The 11,294-nt window shown below is 38.1% G+C and overlaps 1 pseudogene; it reads right to left on the bottom strand.

Moving 5' to 3' along the window:
* Positions 1-9,214: 9,214 nt before the first annotated feature.
* On the bottom strand, positions 9,215-9,333 carry LOC117239020 (annotated as a pseudogene).
* Between the last annotated feature and the right edge of the window lie 1,961 nt (positions 9,334-11,294).

The following is an 11,294-nucleotide window of genomic DNA, read 5'->3' as shown; positions in this document are numbered from 1 at the left end:
TTCTTTCTCCGACGATACATACAAACACTTGTCTTTTAACTTATACTACCTGTTATATCCATCGGCCAAAAAAAAAAAGAACTACTACTACTACAAATACTAAAAGCGAGCATAGTGACAAGGTAGTAACAAGAATGACTTCCCATGCTCTGGATGATACAGAGGATGGGGAGTCATTGGTAGTTGCCCTCTTCTATGACAGTTTGCCGGGCCTCTTCGGCTCGTAGCTACTTCTTTCTTCGGGCGCAATACCCGCTGAAACTTACTATAAGCTGGAAACTTTCTAAATCGCAAACCAAAAAATAAAGTACAAAGGTGAAATAAAAACATAAATCGCGAAAGCTGATCCAAGTACACATGGATGAACAACGATCATATAGCGATCACTGTCCATTCGCATGTGCATGCTCGAGCAATATTAACGTTCGTTTCGAAAACCACTCGCTATCACGACCGCGAAATTAAAAAAATCGACGGGCAAAGGGTTCCATTTGTGCCAGTTTTACCGTCGATAATTCGAATGAAATTCTCTGAAACAGGTTGGTCACTCGAAAACGCGACAGGCACGGACCAGAGGTCCACCTGCACGGTTCTCACACATAACGCGCGGGCGCAAGAGCCTACACTAGAGAGAACGTCCCAGACGCCTCCGATACCCGAGCTCACATACAAAATTTATGTACCATTTTCCTGAAATCGACTGACGAAGGCTAGTGACCATTGTTCAACGTAATAAAACACGTCTAAAGAAATTATATCGTTAAAATAAATATAAGTAAACTTGGAATTATAATTGTAATTTACAGCAATATTAGCAGCGTGGTCACACTTTACATTACATTTACACGTTACACGTTACATTTTCTTACACCACTGAAGTGACTTTTATTGGCACACATAAAAATGTTACAAAGTTGACGCAAACTCACAATGATCACACACTCGCGACACTAGTGACAATGGTCTTAGGTTCACTAACAAATCCGCGGACAACGGGATGGCAGTCGTACGTATTCGCAGAATCTAAGTCGGATTCTTTGTTCATATTCACTGACCGTAAGGCGTTAATCTTTTTGTCGATGAGATCGCAAGAGAAAAACTATGGTGGGATGTGTCTAAGGACACGAGATCATTGGATTTGTCGGGGATAGCCTACGTTCGGAAAGTAAGGGAAATTGACGTTGCTGATAATTGGTCAATCTCCATATCGGTAGTTAGAAAAGGATGCTAGCCGCCCTCGAGGGAAAGTTGCTAATGGGAGACGTCGTTTGTGGAAAAATAGGTCTCTCCTGTCTTCCCATAGCCGGGTCAAAGACTGTTTGTCTGTTTGAAGGATTTTAGGTAACTAGATCTTAGTGTTTATAACGGCCCTCGGCTAGCTGATCACATACTGTGGAGACGCGTCGGCACCTGGTAACCATCATACCCGAAGAATAGGATCTGCGTGTGGCGAGCCACGGGACAAAACCGTTGGAATGTTTACTGTCGCGTGCCGCTACAAATACTTCTTTTAAGGAGAGCTATAGGATTACTCAATGCCTTTGTTAGACGGAGGGTTCGTCCCGTTGACCGCGGCTACGTTCTCGCGACTGATTGTCGCCTTGAGCCCAAGCTCATTGTCACAAATCTCAAATAAATACAATTGGGTAGAATGACGGCAAATTGTTTAATTACAACTGTAGATTTTAATTACAATGTTTTTATGGATTTTCCCGAGGTTTTAGAGGGAAGGCGCCGGTGTCCTCTTATCTCAGACATATACAATGTATCGACAAGCGTGTCACGACCGGCATACTTCAAATCCAATGGTCTGATGATGGGCATAAATATGTAGCGGCACTCGGCGACAATGTATATCGCCTAATGAGCCATCGATATCCCAACAGTCCTTCCGCCGAATGTTCTGAAGAAGGCGTGCATGGCAACGGTCGCGGACGTCTAACAAACGCGCGGATAGTGGGGATATTGAGGGGTGACGAAAAAAAAAAAAAAGAAACAGATCCAATCGAAAGTCAAATTGTAAGAGCTTCACTTGAGTCTTGGAAAGTCGCGGCTGGAGTTCAGAACCAAATCGTAATTGGTGTAAACCAAGTGTTCAAAAATAAATTCTCTTTTTATTTTTTTTTTTTCATCTGAGATTTCCTTTTTTTATTTTACGTGACAAACGCATAGTTCTAGAAACATCGATTCGCCTTCGGTCCGTTATTTTATCTACACAAAGAATGGGGTGGAATGGGTGGGGAATGGGGGAAGAAAGTGGTGGGGATCGTCTCCCAGAGAAGACAAAGTAAAAAATCGAATGGCAACCAGTATCATTTGAGGATTCAAACGAAATGCATCGAGAGGTTCAGACGAATAAAATCCAGGTCACTTAATCAAACGAATACATCGAAAAATATCATAAAGTCGGGTCGAATTACCGTAACAAACTAATTGTATCATCGTTAAATCATTTGTGACGTGTTCATTATAATTTTAAATATTGTTAAATATACAAGTTTATATTAACCCTGTTAATTAAATCATTTGAACCACCTCTGTCATCCTAATCGAAACAGTGGAACTGTAGATTATCAGAATCGTAGCGAGAATTAAGCTGCAGCGAATGAGAAAAATGGAACGGTAATTCCACAGCCTAACCACACACACACACAATGTGGAAAATACGTCGTGCACGATACACTAACACATCGTCAGCCGCTGAGAAATTTTTGCATTAATTATAGTCATCGTGCCCAATGTCTTTTTCCCATACAAATAGCACCTGGGCACGTGAATAAGATCCTGACAGTGGGTACGGAAATTGTTAAATCTGAAAATCTTAATCTAAAAACATGATTAGTTTGTCTCATTTGTATTTATCGGACTAACGTTCTTTGATTTTACATTTTATTACTTCTGTATTTTCGACCAATCGCGGGGAGACGCAATCGCGAGGAAATACGTCAACGGGAGTCGTAAATTCCCGTTACGATTATAACAATCGACACCACGAGTTGATCGATCCCCTGATTTCCGTTAAGATAATAGGGGTGGTTAAGTTAATATAACACTGTGATTCACAGGGCTGTAACAGTGTAACTCACTGTGTTAGTGGACGTAGCACTAGAGGATACTTAATAGAGGAAGTGAATGTTCGGTAATCCCAAGAACCGACTTAGATAGATGACGTGAGTTAGACTGACTTGTCGCTCTTATGTTAATACGGAAGAAAGTTCGGTATGGGTGTGCCCCTTTGAATGAAGAGCGCGGATTCGTTGTTCACACTTTTCGTTAGGAAAAGTGAGGATAACGATCCGCGATGTCGACTGGTTATGACCTACGTTGATACTTGAAGGTATGCGGAGGAAGTCTCCTACCAACGTGGTTTGTGGGTGATCTTGTTCATGGGAAAAACCAGCCTGTTTTATTGGACAGCTATTCGGTTTTTCCCAATAGGTGCGTACCCGCTTTCTCCGTGTTTTTAAGAGCGCCTAATAAACCCAAGGACCTCTCTAAAAAGCCAGATGTGCGCCGAAAATACTTCTAGGCCTGAGAAATCCTTCAGGGCAAACGGATTGACTGAAGACACATGTTGATACAATGCAATGAAAAGTGAAAAGTTATGGTGGGTCTTTAGTTTTATTGAGTGTCGGAATGACGATACGCAGACCGTTAGCTGTCCAGATGCGAGGGCTGGGGGGGACATCTGCACGATGTATTAGGCGACATAACAACTTCGTTTCGGATTATAATAACTCTGCTTTATTAATTTAATAAATTACTGAAATTTTAATATTATCAAAAAAGTATCATTAATTAAAAAAGACTAAGACTCGATGAAATGGAATAACTGACTCTAAATGTACTACCAAGATAGAAATAATCTCAGGCAATCTCTTCGTCAAAGCATATTTCCGAAAATGCAGAAATAGTGTTCAAAGTTATTGCTTTGATTCAAAAATTTGCCTGCCGCGAAGTTTTTTCTTGCACATAACATTTCACACATTCTTGTACGGAAAAAAATGAATTTTAATTCATATTTTAAATTCTACTTATGTTTATAATATCTGAAGTCAAATAAAAGAATGTGACTTAATATTGTCACAAAATGTATGTATCGTATATTGCATGAATCGCCATTATCAATCAGTGAAAATTGCATCTTTAATTGCAACGAAATCGAAGGGTATCCGATTTCTCCGCTATAAAATGCTCAAACGAAATAGCTTCGATATCTCCTATTTATATTAAAATTCATTGCTTAAGATTAAGTATATTTATGTCATACAGGTATATTCGTCTAGATATTTGCCTTTTGCAAATATTTATACCGAATACTATTATACATATTTGTCAGTACCACGAATATATTCTCAAATTTACATGTTTAAACTAATTATTAAAAAACTAATTATTATAGTCGCGATGTGCAAGAAGACCTATCCTGAACTAATAATTAAAGATATGAAAAAAAATGTTACTACTCACAGGTATAAAAAATACCCGCGGTCACTATTCGGACCTTTCATCCTACAACATGATTGAGTGACCGGAGGGACAAAAATGCATGCGACTCACCATTAGATGCGGAGAAACGGAAAACGTTGCCATCGATACTGCACTATCTCAGCAAATATCATTGGAAAGACTAACATCAGGCAGGAACCGTCGAAAATCCAGTGGTGGAAATGGAGGTTGTGAAAAATCTGTTACAAAGCAAAACACGATAAGTGGTCGCTGATTATTTGGAATGTTGGAGATTGTGAAAAATGGAAATTTATTACACTCGTAACTTTAGTAATAATAAAGATTGAAATTGTAATAAACACCCATAAATGTAAAAACTGAAACTCTAATATAAATGTTTAAAATCTAGAAATAAAAAATCTAACGATTTTTTAAATATATTAGTCATTTGTTTTATAATTTGGTATTAAGACTTTTTTTTATTTTAATAGAAGAATAATCTTATAAAACCCTAACCTATGAAATTTTCAATCAAATTGTATTTCGTAATCAATATTATTCAAAGCAAAATATACAGAATACACATAACTCAAGTATGATATGTAAAGTTACTTACATTCTTGGCTTTTGAGCTACCGTTGGAGCATTCCCAAGGAAGACAAAAAACAAACTCGCAAAAGAAATAAAAGCAAAATAAAAGAGCACAACAACAACGAGTTCACAAAGTTCATCGAGTCACTATCTGCACACGGGAACTACAACTACTCCCTATGGAAAGCCACAAAAAAAAAAATTAAGAAGACAATAAAAATTGTACCAGCAATCAGAAGAGCAGATAACACATGGACAAGAAGCAACGAAGAGCAAGCTGAAGAATTTTCCAACCACCTGTGCAACACATTCACCCCACATAACATCAACAACAGCAACCACAATAGTCATACGGACGAGGATGCGCTAACTACTAGTACACCAACTAACAATCACTACACCACACCCAAAGCAACAGCAGAAGAAATCAGAAACATAATTGAGAAAACAAAAAATAACAAAGAACCAGGAATCGACCTAATTAACGGCAAAATCTTGAAAAACCTTCCGCCAAAAGCGATAAGACAAATCACAATAATAGTAAACGCAATACTAAGAATACAATACTTTCCAAAAGCTTGGAAACTGGCACAAATCATAATAATACCCAAACCAGGCAAGGACCCACACGAAACCAAGTCCTACCGACCAATCTCACTACTTCCGGTGTTCTCTAAGATACTAGAGAAAATAATTTACGACCGGATAAAACCCATAATAAAGAAGAACCATCTAATACCGGATCACCAATTCGGATTCGGAAACAAACACTCCACAATAGAACAAACGCACAGACTCGTCAATGAAATCTTACAGGCGCTGGAAACAAAACAATACTGCACGGCATTCTTCATGAACATCGAAAAAGCATTCGATAAAATAAACCACGAAAGTCTACTTCAATCAATCAGGAAACAGTTCCCGGGGCAGATATACCAATTAATCAAATCATACTTAAGCAGCAGAACCTTCATAGTAAAAATCAAAGACGCATACTCTGAAGTTAAAGAAATCAAGACAGGAGTTCCGCAAGGAAACGTCCTAGGACCAATTTTATACACATTATACACGGCCAACATACCAGCAACTAACAATAGCAAAATACTGACATTCGCGGATGACACAGCTGTACTTGTCAGACACACTAACCCTGCAACAGCAGTTACATTACTACAAGAACATATCACAAAAATAGAAAAGTGGCTTCAAGCAAAACAAATTAAAGCAAACCCCGATAAATGCAAACACATTACATTCACACTGCGAAAACAGAAACCACCAAACATTGTACTAAACGACACACACATAATACACACGAGGCAAGTCAAATACCTAGGACTCCACTTAGATACACGACTCACACGGAAACAACATATTAAACCAACAATAGACAAAATACAGATGGCAAGGAGACAAATGTACTGGCTAACAAGTCGAAAATCCAAACTAAGTATAGAAAAACTAAAAATATATAAAATGGTCATAAAACCAATCTGGACATACGGAATAGCATTATGGGAAACAGCAGCAATGAGCCATATAACCAAAATAGAGGCAATGCAATTTAAAATACTCAGAACAATAGCAAACGCGCCGTGGTACGTTACGAACGAGGACATTCGGAAAGACCTGGGAATACCAACGGTCAAGAAGGAGATTAACAGAAGTGCAAGAAGGTACAGAGAAAGAATAGCAAGGCACCCGAACTGGCTGGCAGCGGAAACGGTCGGCGCATCAGACATAAAAAGAAGATTAAAAAGGGAACACCCAACAGATCTCACAAAGGACGTAACCTAACATACAAACACTCACCACACTAAAGAAGTAAATCAATCAAATTCGAAGATGTTATTCCACTGGGGGTAGCCATCCACATGCTATATTACTATATCACTAAGCTATAAGATTTTACCAAATGCCCTACTGGACAAATTGTAAAATATAAATAAATAAATTAAAAAAAAGGAAGACAAAGAAGTTCAAGCTGTGATGTCTATAACAAAACAGAAAATATCATTAATATCATTAATATACAATAACAAACATGGAACTTTAGCAATATAAGACTAAACTTTAATAAGTATATAAATTGAAACTCTAACATAAAAGTTTGAGAACATACCATTGAGAATTCAGTAATTTTTATACGTATCAGACAGTTTTATTGTACTTAAATGTTGAGACTTTAAGACTTTATTTCAATTAAAAAAGACATTTACAGCTTTCTAAATTATCAATCATTTTTATTGTATAATTAACAATAATTCAAACAAAATATAATAAATAGAACAAATTGAAATACAATATGTAAAACTACTTACATTCTCGAGCTCCTGTAGAGACTTTGTCCTCTTGAGAAACGCACTGACTCTAGTACCGAAAAAGAATATTCAAAAGAATATAAAATAAAACAACATTACCGCGACCGCTAAAATTATAATCGGCGAACAAGAATTCTAATGTTGCGTACAAAATTGTTTGATAAAATGTTATTACTTGCGCGTGTGATTATTTAATTGAATTTAATCAAAACGACCGTGATTTAAAAATATTGAAAAATACGTTTGCGAAGCAAACACTGACTCTACAAACCGCGGTCACAAATATTCCCTAAAAATAGAGTTGTTTATGGGTGAGGTGGGATATTGAGTAGAAAAGAAGCGAAGTATTGTTTCGATGTTTCTCTTCTTTTCTCTATAGAACGTTTATTTAGAAAATACTGCTACTTTTCTTTTCACCCTTAAGAGATTATTATTGAGAAATTGGAATACGTATGAAAATTATTAGTTTAAAATTATAAGATATTTTTCGATATCGATCAAATGTTTACGAATATCGTGAATGCAATGCGATCATTTGCAAGAATTATACTGTGAATGCTCGTTACTAGAATATGAAATATACACTCCACTAATACATTATAGCCGCGTGTTATAAATAGTTGAAAATGTTCCCAAGAATTCAAAAGTTCACAACTAAATATACCTAAATAATACTACAAAAACGCATGCGAAATCTTGCTTTGAAGTACTTGAGTCTACTTACGCGCCACCTCTATAAAAAAAATATAAGTTACAAAGTTAAACGATAGTAAAAAATATAGTAATGTATAATGCGAAAAATATACTAATGACAATAATAAAGAACCAACGCCACCAATAGGTTATAACACGTTACAAACCTGACACAACGCGATCCATGATATTGGTATGAAATGAGACGACTAAATGACTCCTTGTACCTTAGTTTCGTCAAGCAACTTCCAAAGTGGCGAGGGAAGGGAGGACACATGAGCCGGTGGCACAAGCACACAATTAACGATTACACGCAGTTACAGATTAACGATGTAGACAAAAAATGTATACATCAACAAAAACATTCATCTTCTACACAGTGCTTACACGAATCTTTCTCTACATCGATATTAACAGACATCGTACAATAATTCGTAGCCCTACTGGCAGCATTCAGTATCACAGACACGTTTGTCTAACTTGGAACGAGAGAACGAAATCCACCTGGTAAACTCGCGGACGAGATAATCGCAGCATATGTCTCTGAATACCATGGTCTTCTCTGCGACTTGTACGAGGTAAACTGCTGGCCATGTATCGTTTGAATTGACGATCACTGTGCGTCTCGTTGCTTAGACTAACCTCCTTTCGTTTGCCTAAGAAGATTTTCTCTCGTGCAGTATTATTTTGACCGATTTTCAATTGTCTATATAATTAAAAAGGAAAGACAAAGACGCAATTTTTTATGCTTGATTTTTGTCTTATTTCGGCTTTAAGAGTCATCCCTTAAATTTCCTGACACCTGTATAATAGGAACCCTACGTGATTACTTATCTTTTTTTTATATATATATATTTATGTGGAGGAAATCCGCACGGACACCAGGCCGCTTCTGGGGAAAGCGGCGTGACAGTGTCGGACTCCAACCGACTAAAACCTCCACGATCGAGAGCGGGCCCGGGAACCGGTGTGAGCGTTGCATCCCCCCCCCCCCCTCCGCGCACCTAATACCGCCACTGATGGAGCGGTGTGTAGCCATTGTCACACCGCTCAGCCGCCGTGCCAGGCAGCCCGGTTCCCTTAACGAACTGCTTGGCGGCCCCGAGGTGCTGAGCCGCTAGCGCTCAAGTCCGAACCCCACCGGGGGGCCCAGCGCGCTTCGTCAACGCCACAAGGAGTTCCCAGGCGATCACCCATGCAAGTACTATCCGTGCCCGGCGCTGCTTAACTTTCGTGATCTGACGGGAACAAGTACACTCAGCGCGGCCAGGGCGTTGACTACGTGATTACTTATCTAAATCATAATTAAGTACTTATTAAACAATCTTTTCTTCTCAAAGTACAATTATCCAATTATATTCCTATAGTATGCTCATAATTTTCACATTACACTGGCACACGCAACACTTTGCAAATGAGCCTTTTTCATAATGACTGCTTCTAAACTACACCATCGTGACTTCCTAACATTTGCCGTAATTGTTCCTTTGGGTTGGATATCATAACGGTTGCACCATCCAGTTGCCTTTAAATTAAATTGTGTGGCGGATTGGTATCAATAGGACGCAGACAGGTCGAGGCATCAACGCGGCGTAACACCTCCCGGGCGATCTGCGGGTATCAACTGCCAACACTAGAGGACTACGACGACAACGAGTCTGTCTATCTCGCTAGCGGTCGAATATACGGACGATTGATACAAATACCGCACCTAGCGAGACTCCCTCTACGTCTAAGGCAGGGACTACCGGGCATAGCCTTACTGACGAGTCCACCGATAGTCCCGGGACGAAACGCAAAACTCTCTTTTCATCTGCCACAATTGTTTTATGCAATTCTTTTAAATTTAAATGTATATTTAATACGTCATATTTTATATGGGTTGTATATGTATTCTACATTTTGCATCCACCATATTTTTATTATATATATGTCGGAGATGAAAGGACATCGGAGCCTTCCCTTTGGAATTTCGGGAAAATCCCTTAACACCGTAATCTAGATTCTACCATAGGCGTAATTAAACAGTTGTCGTCATTCGATCCGATTGTATTTGTTCGTGATAATGAGCTTGCATCATTATCGCGACGGAAAGTCACTCTCTCGTGAGATCGTATTAGCGAGTTACTTAGTGTCTGTACGCTCGATGGATATTCCACGTTTTAACAAAGAGTCTGACTTAGATTTTGTGAGCATGTGCATCTATCATCCCGTTGACCGCGGATTCGTTATTGAACCTAGGATCATTGTCATTAGTTTCTTGAGTATCTAATTACCACGGTTACTTGTTAAATTCTATAATAATCGTATTTGCACTAGTCAATGTCTTCTCTATTGCATAACGACAACGTGTAATCCAAACGAAGATTCGTTTCACACCCCTAACCCTAATTCTAATGCAAACCCGTCATATATATACAGTGAATTTTTAATTATGCTTCATAGTATGTATAACAATATATTTTAATGTTTGGAACCCTACTGATGTTTGCATTGCTTCTGTTAAATTTAATTTTCTCAAATTAAATGTTTTATCACATGTACTATTTTTCTTCTAAAGACTTCATTTATATTAATGATTACATTCTGCTTTTTATTATTACTAGTAAGATCTAAGAGAGACGCGGTCGCGAGGAAGACGCGTCAGCGAGAGACGTAAATTCTCGCCACGATTCTACTAATCGGCGCCGCGAAATAGTCGTTTCCCTGTTTTGATTAAGATAACAGAGGTGGTTCAAATGAATTTATCATTATATTAACAGGTTAACATAAAATGGCATATTTGACAATATTTAAAAATAATATGATGAACACGCCATAAATTGTTTAACAATGAATACAGGAAATATGTTACAGAAAATCGACCCGACTTTACGATATCATTCAATGAATTCGTTAGATTATGCGACTTTAATTTTAATCATGAGACCTCTCGATGTATAGCGTTTGACTCTTCAAAAGGGATTGATTGCGTATGATCACGTATGCCGCCTTCTTGTGTGGAAAAAGTAACGGACCGAAATCGACGTTTCTAGAACTCGCTGCTTGGTGACAACTATGCGCTTGTCACGTAAAATAACACAAAAAAAAAGAAACAGAAAAAATAAAAAGAAAGAAACTTTATTTTTTTTCTAACACATTTCACAATTTTTACTTCCGAGCTCTAGGCGTGACTTTTCAAGACTGACTCTTACAACTCGACTTCCGATCGGATATATAATATTTGACTTTTGTCACCTC

Source organism: Bombus vosnesenskii, unplaced genomic scaffold (genome assembly GCF_011952255.1).
Source record: "Bombus vosnesenskii isolate JDL3184/JDL3185 unplaced genomic scaffold, Bvos_JDL3184-5_v1.1 scf7180000013874, whole genome shotgun sequence".
NCBI classification, from domain to species: Eukaryota; Metazoa; Arthropoda; class Insecta; order Hymenoptera; family Apidae; genus Bombus; species Bombus vosnesenskii.
This window is presented reverse-complemented; position numbering and strand designations above follow the sequence as displayed.